The sequence below is a fragment of the Mastomys coucha genome, unplaced genomic scaffold (genome assembly GCF_008632895.1).
Source record: "Mastomys coucha isolate ucsf_1 unplaced genomic scaffold, UCSF_Mcou_1 pScaffold16, whole genome shotgun sequence".
NCBI classification, from domain to species: Eukaryota; Metazoa; Chordata; class Mammalia; order Rodentia; family Muridae; genus Mastomys; species Mastomys coucha.
In genome coordinates this window covers 7,915,296-7,933,041 of record NW_022196898.1, presented here as the reverse complement: position 1 = coordinate 7,933,041, position 17,746 = coordinate 7,915,296, and the positions used below count along the sequence as shown (strand labels likewise).

Here is a 17,746-nt window from a genome sequence, read left to right as displayed (position 1 = left end):
AACCGGAGGTTGGTTTTCTAAGTCTCTAGACTGTGTAGACTTGGTAGCTCTCCTGTGGTCTGACCTGAAGGGATCAATGGCAGCGTGGTGGTTTCTGGTGTCTGGTGAAGTCACCGATCACCAGTATGTTCTGTATATATTAGGTTGTGTGTATTCTGTGAATGGCATCTGATAGATTTTGGCTAGCACGTAAGTGTGATTGTGCTGTGTCTGGAGTTTTCTGGGGAGCATATAGGAATCAGTGGTGTGGGTTTTCAGTGTGGCATGTCCTAGTGACACTAGTGGAAAGTGACTTGCTAAAATAGAAAGTAAGATTGGACAGCTGGGTCAATAGCTTTTTGCTCGCTTCCCACCAGTTGTCTCAAGGGGACAGAGGAAGAGCCACCCAGAAGTGTTTTCTAGCAGCTGTGACTTCAAACTAAGTGAAGTTTTGTTTTGAAAGCACCCTAAGAATAGATGTAGGCTCTTGGTTTTAAAGTAAAGAGGAAGATTAAAAGTTTTCTGGATACAAATAGCTCATTTTTTAAAAGCCCAAGCTTGGTTTCATGCTATAAGGATGTTTATATGTGCATATTTATGTATTTATTGGTGGATACACACATGTATATGCATGCAGATGCCCCTCTCTCATGTTCTTGCTGTCTATTCCTCTGTCTAACCTGCGCTGGTTCTGCTTTTGGGGAACTGGGATTGGGGGAGCTTTGAGCATAGCATCATTCTTGTTTGTCCATGAACTCCTTTTCTTAGTGGTAGGTGTTTTTTGTTTTATTCGTTTTGTTTTTGAGAGACAGTGTCACTGGCCTACAGGACTCACAATGTATACCAAATTGACCTCAAACTTACAATAGTCTGCGTGTCTCTGCCTCCCAAGTGCTTTGTGTATACCATCATGCCCAGCATGCCTAGCAGCTCTTGACAGGAACAACAGCCTGTGGTTTTTAAATTCTTGTGAGCTGGTTATGAACGTAACTATGTAATCTCTGAAACATTGTGAGTGCTTAGATAGTGATGCTCAGTAGAACCACCATGCTTGGGATAAATAACATAAATAGTGTAATTTGGAATTGACTCCCTAAACATTGGAATTAAGACAGTCTTACTATGTAGTGGAGCCCAGCCTCATCCTCACCATACCCAGCTTCTCAAGCACTGTGGTTAACAGGAATGCTTCTAAAAACATATTTTAGTAGGACATTAGTAAATGTAGAGAAAATCACACTAGAATAAGTTAAGAGGTATTTGGGACTAATCCAATTTAAAATATAAGCCTTTTACATGCGTAAAGATTTTCTAAATTTTAGAAGTAACTATCTTTTAGTGATTTCTAAACTATTTAAAGAGAAACTTTATAGGTTCAGAATTACTGCCTACAATCTCATAGGAAACCATACTTTAAATTTTTGTGTTCCAGGACTCAGAGACCTGGCCAGTTTTTGATACCTGAGAGTCCATAGGTTCACTGCTGTACTTGAGTCACGTAGTTCCCATGACCACACAGCAAAGTGTTGACTGTTCTTCATTTCTGTTGCCTACCTATCCTCTCTCTCTTTGTCTTTCTTCTTAAAATGGTCATACTTTTAATGGAAAGTTTCCAGGCTAAAGCTCAATTTCTTGGTTTAACAAAATATATTGTTCCAGGAATTTTTTGGCACAAACAGGATACATGCTGTTTATTTAGAAGGCACATGAATTCATGGTTTTTTCATTTTCTTCATTTCCACACAGGGTAATGATAGACTTCTATCATGCATTACAATGAATGTTATACATATCCCCATATGTTTGCCTTATTATTTATTATATGCATGAGCAGCAACCATGAACCTCTTTTAAGAAAGAGTCACTTGGAATGACTTGAAATCCTTACACAAAATGAAGTTAGTTTTTGTCTCTCTCATCCCTTCCTTCCTTTGTTCCTTTCTGTGTGTGATATAAGTGTACATGGTGCTTGCCTGTGACTGTGTGGATGTGTACAATAGTGGGCATGCATAAGGATGCCAGAGGAAAATGTTGGGTATCTTCCTCTCGTTGTTATTGCCTGAAGACAGGGCTACTTACTGAACAAGAACCTAGCCCATTTGGCTAGGCTGGCTATTCAAAAAGCTCTTGGGATCTGTCTGTCTTCCCCAACTTCCCATGTTGGCAGTACAGTCGTATGTAGCTCTTGATGACTTTTCGCATTGGTGCCGGGTATTCAAACTCAGGTCTTTCTGCATTCACAGCAACTGTTCTTATTGACCAAGCTATCTTCTCAGCCCCCAAAGTTTCCTTTAATAGAACACTTTTCTTCATTTCCTTTATTCTTTTCCCCCCAAACAGGGTTTCTCTGTGTAGTCTTCGTTGTCCTGGAACTCACTCTGTAGACCAACTGGCCTCAAACTCTGAGCGATCCACCTGTTCCTGCCTCCTGAGGTCTAAGGTTAAAGGTGTGCACCACCACTGTCCAGTGAACTGTGTTTCATTTTAGCATTAACCATGAAACATACTTTGCATAAATAAATTTAATGTTATAAAATGGTTTAGAAACATTAGGACTTAACTGTATTTTTTTTTAATTATGTAGAAAGTATTTTTTTTTTAATAAAAATATTGAGGTGGGCATCGGTGCATACACCTTTAATCCCAGCACTCAGGAGGCAGAGACAGGTCGATTTGAGGCCAGCCTGGTCTACAGAGTGAGTTCCAGGACAACCAAGTTCACACAAACCCCTGTTTCTGGGGTGGTGGGGGAAGTGTTAGGTTTTAGTTAAGTAATTGCAGTTATGGTCAGTTACAAAGGCTTAATTTGAAATAACACACCAACTGTATTTGAACATTTTTATTTTTTATTTTCACATTTGAACACTTATACTAAGTGACTGGGAGCTTTGAGAGAAACAGTGATGATGGCGTGACTGAGCTACAGGAGGTGTTCAGCACGGGGTCAGGCTGGGGGCAGCACTGACTGCCCATGCCCTCTTTTCCTTCGGGCCTAAAGAACCACGCTAAGCATATTGACCTCCCTGGGTTCATGAGGCCAGGGTTTTGCACAGAAAAGTCTTAGGTGTGCTTAGGGGAGTCGTTTGTCTAATCTGTAGGCAGAGGCGTAAGAGTTGCAGTCATTCAACTTCTCCCACACTGGTTTCGGGCCTCAAAAAAGTGGAGCTTAATAAGCTTGTTATATGGATCAAATTAATTTCTGAGACTTTAAAGTAATAAGATCATCAGACATTGTTACCATGATGATTGCAAGCGAATATTATGACTGAACATGAGTCTGCACTACCATGACTCTCACTGTTAATATCAGTACTCATTTCTTCATTCATTCATTCTGCAAATGTGTATTTATGATATGGCTAGCATATATAAGACATAGTGCATTTTCAGAGACCGTGTGTGGTACAATTAGTGACTCGGTCAACCTGTTCACTGAATTGAACAGGAATGCACTGATAACGATGCAATTCATTTGAGATGGTATTGTTTTATTCTCTAGTTTGAATAGAGTAGTTTATTTCTTGGTAGAAATAAAGAAAAATCTTCCTGCGTGAGTTTAATGAGTATATGTTGGAAAAGATGCTTTAGGTATGAATAATATTCCTTTGATACTTTTGAAAAACTTTTTTTTTTTTTTTAAAAGACTAGGTCTCATGTAGCCACATATAGCCTTAAACTCCTGATCCTCCTGCCTCTGATTCTCAGTTGCTAAGATTCCAGGCATGTGCCACCAGATCTGCTGTTATACTTGATGTCGAGAGTAAAACGGTTTGTCGGACTAAGCTCATTCAACTTGTTCATTCACTCACTGTTCATACATTCAGTGCTTTGTTCATTTATTCCGTTATAGTTAACACTCACCGCATGTTAGGCCTTCTTCTGTACTCTCATCCATGGCTGCAACTGCTCAGAGGTTGAGAGCTTTTTACAAAATCTCCTTTAGTTTCAAGCCTAGTGGTGGTTGGCCCACCCTTGGAAGTCAGAGGAAGAGGCTTCAGTGTTTAAAGCCAGCCTCCGCTATAGTGGCATCCTGTCTCATAAAACCAAAGGGGAAAGGAAAAGCCCTAATGTATCCTGTAAAGAAAATACCACTTCCTTTACAGGCCTTGTGATCTGTATCCTTGCTCAGAGCGCCTCTCAAGTCAGTGGGAATTGTGTAAGGAATGTGAAGGCCGGATATGCCTCATGGTAGGATGCGAAAGAACCTGGTGGATAGTCATGAGACTAAATTTAAACTGTTATTTGTAGTGAGTATATAATTAACATGGAATTAATGGTCAGAAATAAGCAACCCGAGTAGGCTTCTGCCTTTAATAAAAAGAAAAGAAAGAGAGGAAAATACAGTTAAATATGCTACATGCATTCTTTCATAAGGGCGATCGTAGGAGGGCCTGGATAGGTGGCTCTTTATAAAAGTGCTTGCTGCTCTTTGAGAAGACTAGAATTCACTTCCCAGCACCTACATTAGGTAACTCACAGCATCTGTAAGGCCAGTCCCAGGGAATCCAATGTCCTTTTCTGGTAGGTACCAGGCATATACATGGTGCACACACACATATACACGCATACAAGCAAAACACCAACACACATAAAACATTTTTTTAAAATTAAAGTTGAATGATAATTTTAATTCTAATATTTCTAGATAAAATATGTGCTTTTTTTTTTCTTGGACCGGGCAGGTGTCAGTAAGAGCAGTCCTACAGCTGGCAGGCTCAAGGATGACAGGTGCTAGACATAAGATTCCAGATTGTCTCGTGGAGTATGGACAGTGCATAAAATAGTAGTCCTGGCCTGCTCTACCCAAGGAGAGGGCTGCTCTTGTGTCTGCTGATACCTCCTTCAGATTTCCCTTCTCACTCAAGCAGTTGCTGTAGGCAGCTGCAAGGTACTGCTTATAAACGTTGCCTAATTCTTTTCCTCCTCTGTTTGTGCTAGCTTTCTCCCTTTTGTGATTCCCTGATTCCATGTACCTTCAGACTGAGCATTTAGAGAAGATTCATCTATGTTGGACTTCCAGCTAGCAGTTAAGGAACCAGGGGTACTGTGAGCTCTATTCTCTGTGGAATGATATTTTTTTTTTAATATTTTTAAATTTTTTTTTATTTTTTAGATTTTATGTGTTGCACTTGTGTCTGTCTGAGCACCATGTGTGTGTCGTTCGAGAGGCCAGAAGAGGGCACCTGATACCCTAGGACTAGAGTTACAGATGGTTGTGAGCCATCACGGAGGTGCTTGAAATCCAATCCGGGTCCTCTGCAGGCCTACTTAACTACTAGGTCTCTCTCCCGCCCCACGATTTGCTTTATTTTGAATGCAGGTGCTCACATGGGTGGGTTAGGGTCAATGGCTCAGATCTCCGAAGGCTGGAGTTACTGGTAGTTGTAGCCATCTCATGTGGGTGTTGGGGAAAGAGACTCAAATAGTCTGCAATAACAGTATGCTCTTTAAACTGCCAAACCATTTCTCTAGCCCCCTTGCTGTGAAATTAATTCTGTGAGGTTGAGGTTAGATAGCATCCATTCAAATGTGGAAGACAGCATCATTTTTAAAGAAGAGAGTGAATTCAGTTGAGGGGAGGAAGTGAAGCGTAGTTTTTTTTTTTTCCCCAAGTTAGAAAATAATATAATGCTTTAATGAAGAAGATTCAAAGAAATCTAAAGCCTGCTTCCGCCTCATTCATATGTATCCTATTATCCAAAATGGGATTATGTTTTCTCAGCAGTATATCATCGACATCCTCCCATTAAAAAAAAATATATAGATCTCTGTCATTTATAATCGCTTCATTGCCTGGACTATACCATAATTTATTTACCCATTGCATCAACATACATTTAACAGAGAAAGAAGACTACAGTGTTTATCTTTTTAGATGTGTTTGCACACTTTTTGTCTACATAACACTTATGATGCCAGGCTCCCTGGCATACCACCAGGGTATCCTATAATTTAACTCAGTTCTGAGGCCATGGAGTCCAGTGGTAGGTCACTTGGTTAGCATGCATGAAGAGGCCTTGTGTTTCATCCGCAGCATCATAAACTTCTAACAAACTTCTAAGTACCAAACTCCTAACAACTTCTTGTTAGAGACAGTCACATCTTATGGGCTAAGGGTTCAGTCCTCAAGAATGTACCTCTCTTCTCAGATGCTGATGGAAAATGCTAGGCTTTTCCTTGTGTTTCTCATTACCTGTCAGTCATGGTTCTTGTGAGCCCCTCCTGAAGTTTGACTATTTTACTTTGGTTTCTATTGCTGTGATAAAACTCGTTATGTAGGACAGCCTGGTAGAAGTGTTATTTAAGATATGTGTAGGCAAGGCCTCCAGCTAAGCAGGCCTCCAGCAGCCCAGGATCTAGCCCTAGGAATCAAGAGATGGACCTCTGTGAGACTAAAGAGTTTTTCCTTAGCAAGAGAAACTGTCATCAGAGCAAACAGCTTGTGAGATGGGAGTAAAAGTTTACTATTCAAATGCTTCTGATAGTTGACTAATAATCAGAATTTACAAAGAACTGTAAAATGTAAACATATACCAGTTAATAAATGTAGTAATGGATGATTTTTGATCTCTCTCTATGTGTAGTCTTGGTTGTCCTGGGATTTATTGCGTAGACCAGGCTAGCATCAAACTCACAGAGATGAGTTTGCCTCTGCTTCCTGAGTGCTAGGATTAAAGGCATCCATTACCGCACTCAGCTTGGACTAATGAAATGAATAGACATTTCTCCATAGATGAAGTAGAAATGGATAATAAATATGTAAGAATATGAAACACTACTGGAATCGGGGAAAAGCAAATTAAATCTGCTTTAATCTTTACCACTTCATCTTACTCAGAATCTGATAGAGGATAGAGAGATGATTTGGTGATTATGAGCTCCTTTTCTTCTTGCAGAGGACCTGTGTTCCGTTCTCAGCACCCCATAGTTAACTGAAACCATCTTTAACTCCAGTTCCAGGGGAATTCATCCAGATGTCTGTCAACATGTCTTTATGTGCAAAGGAAAAAAAAAAACGGGATCCTTAAATTTGCAGGAAAATGGGTGTATTTGGAAAATAAGTCAGGTGATATCACCCGAATTTAGAATGGCAGAAATCATGTTTTCTTTCTTATGCAGATTTTAGCTAGTGTGTATGTAAATGGTGTAAGTGTTGGCAAAAGACCTGTAGAAAATGAGAGAAAAGACTGGTGGGGAGATTATAGGGTGGTGTTTTCAGATCTCAGGTAGCTGGGGTCGGGGAAGTGAAAGGGGAGAAAACTTTGATGTAGCTTTGTTGGAAAAGGCCATAATGATATGTAACATCTAGTGTACTAACTTAAAGATTAAAAAAAAGAGAAAACATCTTTGTCTCAAGGTCAGTTATTAGCCACCCTGACTATATGAAACCTATACATTTTACAGTAAACAAACGACCACCTTTATTCTCTCCCTTCCTGGGTTCTCTGCTCATCTAGGGTATCTGTAGATGACTTTCTCTTTTGTTTCCTTTCCTCCCGTCCCCCCTCCCTCTCTCCCTCCTGGTAGTTTATACCTGGCATACTGTACTGTTTCTGTTTGATGAAATACTTAAAACAGCACTGCGTACTAGATGCTCTTATGCCCTGTTGAAGGAAACCAACGCTTGGAGAAGTGACAGTGGCTTCCTAATTAGTCAACGACAGAGGCAGAGTTCAGTGTCTCATTTTGCTACTTCTTTCCACCAAAGATGTCAGAGTATGTGTTATAAAACAATGTGGACTGGACTTGAAATATTATGAAGCATGTGCTTGCCTGGCATACATAAAACCCTGGGCTTCACTTCTGGCACCGCTGAAGGATAGGAAATCTCACAGTGTAGTTCAGGATCCTTGGTGGTGTGATCCCTGCCTCACCGTTTCAGTACCTTGACATCTGTCTTTGACCCTTCTGGTTTCTTCTTATGAAAAGGGGTTGTGAATGTGAAAACCACTTTGAGTCTGTCTTCAAACTCTGGGTTCACGCCAGCCTTCTTGTTGTTGATTCATGTTGTTGTACGCCTTGAAAACACGAACAGAAAGTGGGTCAGACAGCCTGAGCCTGTGGCTCATCTTCCTAGAATTAAAGGAGAAAAAGAAACCAAAGCTAATACAAAGGGAACAGATCTCTCCAAATGAGGAGATGAGGAATGTACGAACAAAAGACGGGTTTTAAAAAAATTATTATTGGTGCAGATGTGCGTCCAGAGGGCGTATGCTGAAACTTGCTAGGTTCCTGTTCCTCCGTCCTGCTCATTGTACATAGACAGCACAGGAAAGGACGTAGTTTGTTAAGGGGGAGATACAGAGGCGGCAGAGGTATATCTCTGCTGTGGCCTGCTTCCTGGAAGCCAGAAAGGGAGAGAGGGCAGAGACTTTCTGTGAGGTTATTAGTATAGTATTGGACTTCTGACTCCTGCATTCACCTTTTCAGACTATGCGCTCTTGGTTGAATGAAGCTCGGGTAGGCTAAAAGGCTGCCAGTCTTTCATTTGTTGTCCTTCCTATCTTAGTCTCTAGAATATTAATTCTCCATTAATTCCCATTCTCCTGCCTGGAAGGAAATGGCTTTGTCCTCATTTTCTAGCCAAATGACATTTACTTCATTTGACCCAATTAGAGGGGAGAGAAAGAATGATAGCTGTAGCCCAACTTGGAGACATTTGATATTTGGAGTGATTTGAGAGCAACCAAGCATTGGGTCAATGGATGCCCCACTTAAGAACAACTGGAAAAACAGCATGGAGAAACATGTGTTAGACACAGAGAGCCTGGAAAAACAATTTTCAAAGTTATTTAAGCATTTATCATAGTTTAGTGACTTTAAAACAAACTGAGCTGCTTTCCAGATGTCAGATGTAGGCATGTGGTTGGTGTATCAAACAAGAAGCTATTGAGACAGAATGTTGGGCTCTGGACCATTTAGAATGAAAAACAATAGCTCTTAGCCACCTACGATCTCTTACTCTTACTTCTACCATATCGCCACCCTTGGCTCCCCACCCTTGGCTTACCAATCTTTTGAGGGCACACACACTGTAGGCCCTCAGAGCATCTGTATTTAAGTGGCATGAGTTCAGTATTCCAGGCCTAGCAAATCTCAGCCCACGAGTGCAGAATAGCTTCATGTGAAGCTAGGCCATGCTTCACACCCTACAGCTGGAAAGAACTGGCTGCATTGGACTTACTGAAATATAATATGCTATGCCCTAACCCTTAATAGACTGTGCATTTAAAGAATTTTTGTGGTACTTTCCACTATACTCAGTGGACATTTATACTATATTTTGCACTATATGTACAAGGGGTGAGGGGACAGAGTTCAGTGTCGTGTGCATTTTACCACCAGCCCCAAAACTGATTCTTCAGTTGGATCCCTGCAGAAATGGCACCGCTGTAAACATCCATTAAATGAATGAAGGGATGAAAATATTCCATTTCCTATGGATAATGGACCTCATCTTTTCTACACTTCCCTTTTTCATTACATGCTTCTGTCGCTGAGAAAATACCAAGTATATATTTTGAATGTTTTTTGTTTTTTGTTTTTTTTGAGACAGGATTTCTCTATGTAGCCCTGGCTGTCCTGGAAGTCACTCTGTAGACCAGGCTGGCCTGGGACTCAGAAATCCACCTGCCTCTGCCTCCCAAGTGCTGGGATTAAAGGCATGTGCCACCACTGCCCGATCTATATTTTGAAATTGTCGTTTAGAAATGAGAAAATGGAGGGAGTGAAACAAATGTTTACATTCTGGTTGAGTCCCAGCAGTAGAGCCTAACAGGGCCTTGTACATCTTTAATAGCATTATTAATCCCAACGTGAGAAAAGAACGAAAACGCTGGGTGTTTATAATGAGGTTGTTTATGTAGCCAAGCTTCTTCCATGGGCTTCTTGGCTTGAGTCAAATAGATAAAAACAACCAGGCTTTTCCTTCTTGTCCTCTTAGTGGGTTATGAAGAATGAGGTTAAGCAAGAATTTGGCTCCACTTGCAGAGGCAAAGTCAGATTTGCGTGTCCTGGATGACATTGGAGATGGTCTGTCTCTGCACTATGGCTGGCCCACTTACCCTATAAAGACAGGTCTATGAGTCACACTGCTGGGCTGGATTGATGGACCGTTTCCCAAAGTGGTTTTGACTGAAAAATGGTACATTCATACATTTCTTTCTTTCCTGTCCTGAGCACAAAACAAAATACTGGTAACTAAACCCTTTTAGGATGCACAGATATTGAGATATTAGGGTCTCACTCTTTTCCCATGCTTACGGCCACTCTGACTCCCTTCTGCCTCAGCTGAGTAGGTTCAGAGGGAACAAATAAGAGGAAAGCTCAAGTAAAGCTCAGTAGGAAATGTCTGAGATAGACAGATCACCACAGCTGACTACAGTGCAATGCCTGTTCACACTGATGCTGCTAACTTAAGTGGCTTCTTGGCAAAGCTGGGATGGAAGTCAAGGATTAGAGCCGTGGTTGTTAGAAATACAGTCCCATCTATTCATCTAGAATTCCAGAAAACCTTGAGACTGGAAGCATGCCCCGAAGTAATGCTTCTGACTTGATATCATCTTTTATCTGAAACATCTTAAAGATCTCCTTCCTATCTGTGTATGAGATGGCACTCGGGTGGCACACACTGCAGTGATGCCTGTATGAACTGTTGCAGTGACAATGGGGCTGGAACCTTTGAACCACAGATTCCTATGGTTTCAGAAGCTGAACACTCTCGGGTTTCTGTTGTGTGAACAGTCACCTTTATTGTATTGTATTGTTATATGTCGACTGTTTTGATAATAGATATGTCAGCTGTGTACATCTGTAGTTTGACTCTTGTCTCCATGTGTCTTGTACTCTGGGTTAGCAAGGGTGGTGTCATAGGTGTTTCGGCAGATTGGAAGAAGAAGTATAAGGTCTTTATAGTTCATGAAAGCTGGGCTGGTGAGTGGCTCAGCAGGTCCTTCTAAAGGTCCTGAGTTCAAATCCCAGCAACCACATGGTGACTCTCAACCATCTATAATGAGATCTGATGCCCTCTTCTGGTGTGTCTGAAGACAGCTACAGTATACTGATCTATAATAATAAATAAATCTGTAGGCTGGGGTGAGCAGGGACTGAGTGAGTGGGGCTGACTAGAGTGAGCAGAAGTCCTAAATTCAATTCCCAACAATTAACATGAAAGCTCACAACCATCTGTACAGCTGCACTCATATACATAGTGTACTCACATACATAGAGTAAATAAATCTTTAGTTTGTGAAAGCTGCTCTGGGACAAAGGATTGATTGGAGTGAAAGCTAAATGGGTGAACTTAGAAGGGAGACTGCTCACTTTAGCAGTAACAGGAAAACATAAGCTGTGTGCATCTATTATTCATCCCGGATGGCAGCAATGCTTCGTTTCTGATTGTCGGTGTGTTTAACACCAAAGTAAGCTACCCATCAATGAAGTAGCTAATGCAGTCAGCAGAGGGTAGGCTTCTGACCTTACTATATTATAAACAGGATTGATGAGCTGTGGAGCTGAACATCCATGGTAGTGTTGGCTTCTGCTATGGGGTCCCACTGTCATCACTTTCTATGGCATTCTGGTTTTAGGTGGTATCAGAGGAAAGAGTGTGTGCCCAGGCCTGGGAGAATTGTTGTTGTAGTAGTAGTAGTAGTAGTAGTAGTAGTAGTTGTTGTTATTATTATTATTATTATTATTATTATTATCATCATCATTATTATTATTATTTTATTTATGAGTACACTGTAGCTGTCTTTAGACATACCAGAAGAGGACATCAGATCCTGTTACAGATGGTTGTGAACCCACCATGTAGTTGCTGGGAATTGAACTCAGGACCTCTGGAAGAGCAGTCAGTGCTCTTACCTGCTGAGCCATCTCTCTAACACTCCCCACCCCACCCAGAGAGTTATTAAAGGTCATGGCCACCACCTTTTTCTTATGGTTTAAGATAAAGTCTTTGGTATCAGTTAGAAGGTCTAAATGTCATAGACCAGAAAACAAAATAAAACAAAAGAGAGAACTCAAGAAGTGCCAGAACAGAATAAAAGGTCTGGAATGCCATGCTGTTTCCCAGGTCTTGACACTGAAGTAAGAACACTTCTTTAGACTGTTGAATTACATTAGAATATGGGTAATGCTTGTCTCTGAAAATATTGGAGATTTGTGTTGTTGAAATTTCAGTCTGGGCCAAGCCTTGCTATCTGTTCCAGGATTAAACACTGGCATAGAGTTTGTTGTCTGCTTATAATGGGGCCAAATCTACTTGGCAAACCCTGTCTGAGGATATATCAGCCTCATTCAAATCCATCTAAATTTTCCATTTTAACATGTACCGAGACTGAGCCTACTTGTGTTAGTTTGTTTATTTATTTGTTTTGAGACAGGGTGTAGTTGGCCTGGAACTCCCTATGTAGACCAGGCTGGCCTTCAAGAGCTGAGGGGACACCTCCAGGCTGTTAACATATACATTTGTTATAGTATTAAGAGAGTGGTAAACGGGACCAGTGAATCCACTGTTAATCTATATCTAAATTGGGCTTATAATGTCATGGGGGATTATAAGATTTAAAAAAAAATATGCCTTTTGTATGCCGTACAGTTTGTTCCATGGTCATTAGAAAAATTTACATTTCATTGGAAGAGAAATAATTCCACTTCCCAAAATAAGAGGGAGGCAAGGAAGAGGTTAAAGAGGAAGTTCAACAAAATAACATTACAATGGACTTGATCCTTGGTTTGCCTTATAGTTCCCATCTCATTAGTACCGTTCTTTTTATGTACCCTGCTAGGGTACCAGCTCTTCAATAGGGGTAAGGGGGCAGGGACCCCTTTACGTCCTGATGATTGGAGCCCTCGTCCTGACTGTAGTGTGAAACTCTTGTATAGCAAAGAAAGACGGGCAAAGTAAAAAGATAAGGGCACTTATAATTGTTTCCATTTTTTATATCTTTTTTTTTCCTATTTTTTTCTTTTTTTGAGACAGGATTTCTTCAGGCTGTCCTGGAACTCACTCTGTAGACCAGGCTGGCCTTGAACTCAGAAATCCGCCTGCCTCTGCTTCCCAAGTGCTGGGATTAAAGGCGTGTGCCACCACCGCCCTGCTCCCATTTTTTATATCTTTATATGCTTCCAGCAATACAAAACATATTATACATTATTTTTCTACCTCAAGAATTCTTTGTCATGTGTCTTCCTTCCGTAAGCTTAAGTATAGTAGGTCAAGATTGGCAAGTAAATGCTTCCAAAAAACACCAGACCATTTATTTGCTGAGCACTGAGGTGCTGGTAGATTCAATTTTTACAGATAGGGTTTTGTCTTGGCTTTCAATGGTTCTACCAGTCAAGGTTGTATATTTATAAAATGCTCATTTTTATTCCTGCCCAGAGCATTGTGCATCATGCATAGTAGGTGTTTAGACTTTGGTTGTTGAGTCAATTTTGTTAGCCTTGAACTTGATGTAGGAGATGCCTGACACTAATACGTGAACTTGGGAATCCTGGTCATGAAATCATGAAACCTGTAAATGACTTTGATAGTCTAGGTTGCTTAGAGCAGACCTGCTTTACTTGCATGTATTTTTGCTTAGCATATTTACTATAGGGGTTTCACTTGTGTGTTTTGCATCTCTTTGGCTATGGATGCCGAGTTTTGGGTGGGTTATTCAGTTAGGTGACATAGGGTCCTTGCTAGTATTGAAGTTCAGGTCCCCAGGTATGTTGTGATTTCAAGATTGTGATCTTTTAGGCTTGTAAAGAGTCTGTAATAGGTTTCAGGGACAGTAGTGGCTCTGGAGAGGCCTCTGTGTTTGTGTGTGTGTGTGTGTGTGTGTGTGTGTGTGTGTGTGTGTGTGTGTGTGTGGCTTTGGAGACCTATTCCCAGGGGTGACTTAGATTCCATATGGACTTGGGATAGAATGAATCTAAGTGGGAGAGGAGAGGAGAAGGAGAGAAGGAAAGGAAAGCCAGCAAGACTGAGGGCACGCACGGCCTTTCTCATCTGGAGGAAAAGTAATATATAGGACAAAGCAGTAGGATAGGAGAAAACCAGATAGTCCCCCAGGCTCATGGGCAGGGCCAGGCTTGGAAGTAAGGGACGACCCGACCTGAGGGCAAGAGTGCTTCCTCTCTTTATTGCAGTTAATCTTTACCCACTGACTTTATCCGATAATCAGAATGGCTTTGTATTAATCCAAAAGAAAAGGAATTGACACATCGGTTTCCCAGTAGCCATCCTTTCCGGTCCAGAATCTTCCCAGAGGCACTCTGGCCTTTCCTGTCTGTTGGCAAACCCTGGGTCCTTGGAGCTGCTCCTGCTCTGCTCATTGGTGACTGGCCAGTTCTGGAGCAAAGTCATGCTGGGATTTAAAGCCTAGTACAGGTCTGTCCTTCCAGGGAAGGAGGATGGCCACTCCTTCATATTTGTTGTGGGTGCTTTTCCAACCACACGCTATTCGAGGCCTGTCACGGGAAATCTTTGTAGGGATTTTGTGTTTTAAGTCTATGGAAAAGTTTGTGATTGTCAAGAAAAGTTTCCCTTCCTCTTAGGAACTGCTATTCTTTGTAAACTGCATGGGGCCAAGGAGCTGGTTCCATTTACTCTCCATTTTTTAAGACTGCATGAAGATATGGGGTGGGGGAGGAACGTAATTGTTCTTTTATTTTTATTTTGTATTTTGTTGTGTTGTCACCTTATTTGTTTGAGACAAGGTGTGTAGCTTTGGCTGAACTTGAATTTAGAGAGATCACTCTGCCTGGAGTGTTGGGACTAAAGGCATGCACTACTACACCTGGCTCCAAGCTTATATTTGAAGGCTAAATTCTTTGCCTGTGCTATGAGGATTTCTAAATTCTTTCAAAATGAAGTATCTGCAATCATCCCTACTCTTTATATCTTTATAGTCTTTATGTGCTTAGAAGAACTTATATTCTTTTGGGAAAGAAATATGACTATTCAGATTAAGAGGGACTGAAGGAAGGTTAGGTTAGAGGGAGCTTCATCAAAGGCGAAGACTTTTAAGTCTACAGTTTATCTTCAGTATTGACTGTCAAGTAACCTACATATTTGTGCATTAATTTTCCTTTGTTCTTTGTGTGTGGGTGTGTGTGTGTGTTCCTCCATGAGTATTTCAGCCTTTGTTATATGTAAAATCAACTCACAGTCACTGTTAAAAACCTGTAAAACACAACACCAGGTACATAGTAACACACAACAAAACAAAAATCAAACACCCCCCCACTAATGAACCCATTATTTGCATATGTCATCGCCCATGATTAGTTCCCCCCTCTGAAAATTTGGAAATAGCACGTATATATAGAATATACAGAACATAGGAAGACATAGGATATAAGAATATATAGATGTGTTGATGTTAATTTCCACAAGAGATTATACTTTTTAAAATAGACGGCCTTTTCTTAAAGTAGACCCGCAGGAGAATAAAGGCAGGAAGGAGGTGGGAGTAGAAAGGAAGTGGGATTAATCTAGTTAAACTCTCAGGCTTGGCACACAGAGTGGTCACACAGAGAAACAGGAGAAGGGAAGTGACTCAGTCATATTAATAGAGGCAGCCAGGATGAGACAGGGAATGGCATCTTTTGGGGTTGGGAACTGGGTGAGGGGAGCCAAAGCTGAAGGCTCTAAGTCCCTTAAATAATAGAAGTTTGTTTTCAAGTTGTCTTGAACACTGTAGTTAGCCTTGTGACCAACATAGTCTTCCTTGAGTTTTTGCATTTAGACTGAGAGACATCACATAAGCCAGAGACAGATATCCAACCTATTGACAGTGTAACAAGATATGGTTTACAAATGCATTGTCTCTGTTCATAGCCAGTTTTTGTGAGTAGTTTTTATTGCTGTGTACGAATTTGAGAGGAAGACCTCTCAAGAAGAAGCCCAGTCAAATTCTTAACCCTTGTACAGCAGTCTCGCTGATGGTAGCTTAGCTTTCAAGCTTCTCACCAAAGTAACGTTCTTCTTTTATTAGAGGCTTGGAGAAGACAGTGAAAGGCACAATTAACAGACCTGGGAACAAAACTCTTTAAAAGGGTGATGACTGGCTGTAGATTTGGAAGGGTGGGCTTCAGAGTTTACCAAGACCCTGTGTAAGTCCCAGGACCTTGAGCCTTAGGGTAAGTCCTTTATCTTTGGGTCAGACCCATCTGGATGGGGCAGGAGTGTCCATCATCAAAGGGTTTGTTTGCCCTAGTTGCCTTTACCCCAGGAATGGAAGCTGGAAAGCATTAACTACCATTTCATATGCCAGCTTTGCACAGGACGCTCTATGTCCCACCACATTCAAAAGACATCACCTGCTTGTTTAGAAGTGAAGAGAGTAGGCTCAGTGTTTGGGACTGTAGCATTCCAGTTGCTATGGTAATCCTTCAACTTTAACCCTATGTCTGATGTCAGCAGTGACCTGTCTCTATCAACAAATTCTGTATACTAATATATCTCACTATCTGGGGTAGACTGGGGTTCTTATGATGGTTCTCAGATAGCATTAGTATTCATGGTGCTGGCATCTTAGAACAGTTCACAGAGAAAGGTTTATGGTACCAGAACAGAAAATATGTATTTAGGATACATAAATAAGTCTACCCTAGAAGTGTAAGTGTGTGTGTGTGAGAGAGAGGGGTGGGGGAGGGAAGGAGGGAAGAAGGGAGGGAAAGAGAGAGAGGGAGGGAGAGAGACAGAGACAGATAGGGAGTCAGACAGACAGACAGACAGACAGGGAGACAGACAGATAGGGAGACAGACAGAGAAACAGAGACAGAGACAGAAAGAGGTGTACATTTGTTGCATGAGAACATTCCTTAGTCAGAGAGCCACCACTTCAGGTGTTTTGAGTTTTAGACTGTTTTGTTTTAGACTGGCTTTCATTATTTGCTGTTGCACTGGCCAATTTAGCCACGTTCCAGGGATTCTCCTCTCTCTACTTTCCATCTTGCCTCTGGAGAACTGTGGTTATAGACAGATACCACAATGCCCAGCTTTGCATGGGCTCTGGAGCTTTGAGGTCCTCCTGTGTATGTGCTGAGCATTTTCAACCAATAAGCCATCTTCCTAGCCTGGAAAAAAGTAATAGGAGTGGCCCTGTAAGAACAATCTTAAGTTTCTTAGCTTTAATTACTTTGCTAAGGGGAATTTACTTTATTTTGACGTTTAGTTCAGCGATGTCAACTATTTATCGTTTGTGTCAGTTCCTTATTTTGAAGGCTTGTGACAAAGAACCTGGGGCTATCTGAGTTTCCTCATATCCAAAGACTGACTAAAGGGTTTTATTCAAGTCTTAAAACAGAATTAGGCTGTCAGACTGAAGACATAACAAAGAACATTCCCCCCCTCTCTCTCTTTCTCTCTCTCACTCACTGATTAAGGCATGGATTCTCATCTCTTTAGTCTTTTGCCTTTTCTATCATAACTTACTACTATTATTCTAGCTTACTGCTGACTATTTTTGCTGGCCGCTGCACTTGACATTCAGTAATCAAAGTTAACCCTGACCCCACCTCCTTCCTATGTCTAGCCCAGAGCTATGCTTGTTGTACTCAGCCCTGGTTTATTGCATATTTTTTTCATTATATTCAATATGAAACTCTTAGAAGGGCATCCATGTCTTCACTCTTGGCAATGGAAGAGTTCCCCATGCTGACACACTCCAGTCATGGAAGAAGCATTTAACTGTGAGGGAAGGAAAAAACAAAACAAAGATGAGAAAAAGAAAGAGAGAGAGAGGGAGAGAGAGAGAGAGAGAGAGAGAGA

The 17,746-nt window shown here is 41.2% G+C and overlaps 1 protein-coding gene and 1 long non-coding RNA gene across 4 annotated transcripts in view; one reads left to right on the top strand and one right to left on the bottom strand.

Annotated features, from left to right (window-relative positions):
* Window positions 1–16,341, bottom strand: part of LOC116092899 — a 17,613-nt gene extending 1,272 nt beyond the window's left edge. Inside the window, exons 1-3 of one of the 3 annotated variants that reach the window (XR_004119555.1) lie at window positions 16,294–16,341; window positions 7,865–7,997; window positions 6,764–6,969 (exon numbers count right to left, since the gene is read on the bottom strand). This is a non-coding gene — a long non-coding RNA (uncharacterized LOC116092899). Of the gene's footprint in view, window positions 1–6,763; window positions 6,970–7,864; window positions 8,053–16,293 lie in introns of those variants that run through there. The other 2 variants (XR_004119556.1, XR_004119557.1) reach the window with 2 other exon arrangements.
* Wwtr1 (WW domain containing transcription regulator 1) overlaps window positions 1–17,746 on the top strand; it is a 121,637-nt gene that overhangs the window by 54,423 nt on the left and 49,468 nt on the right.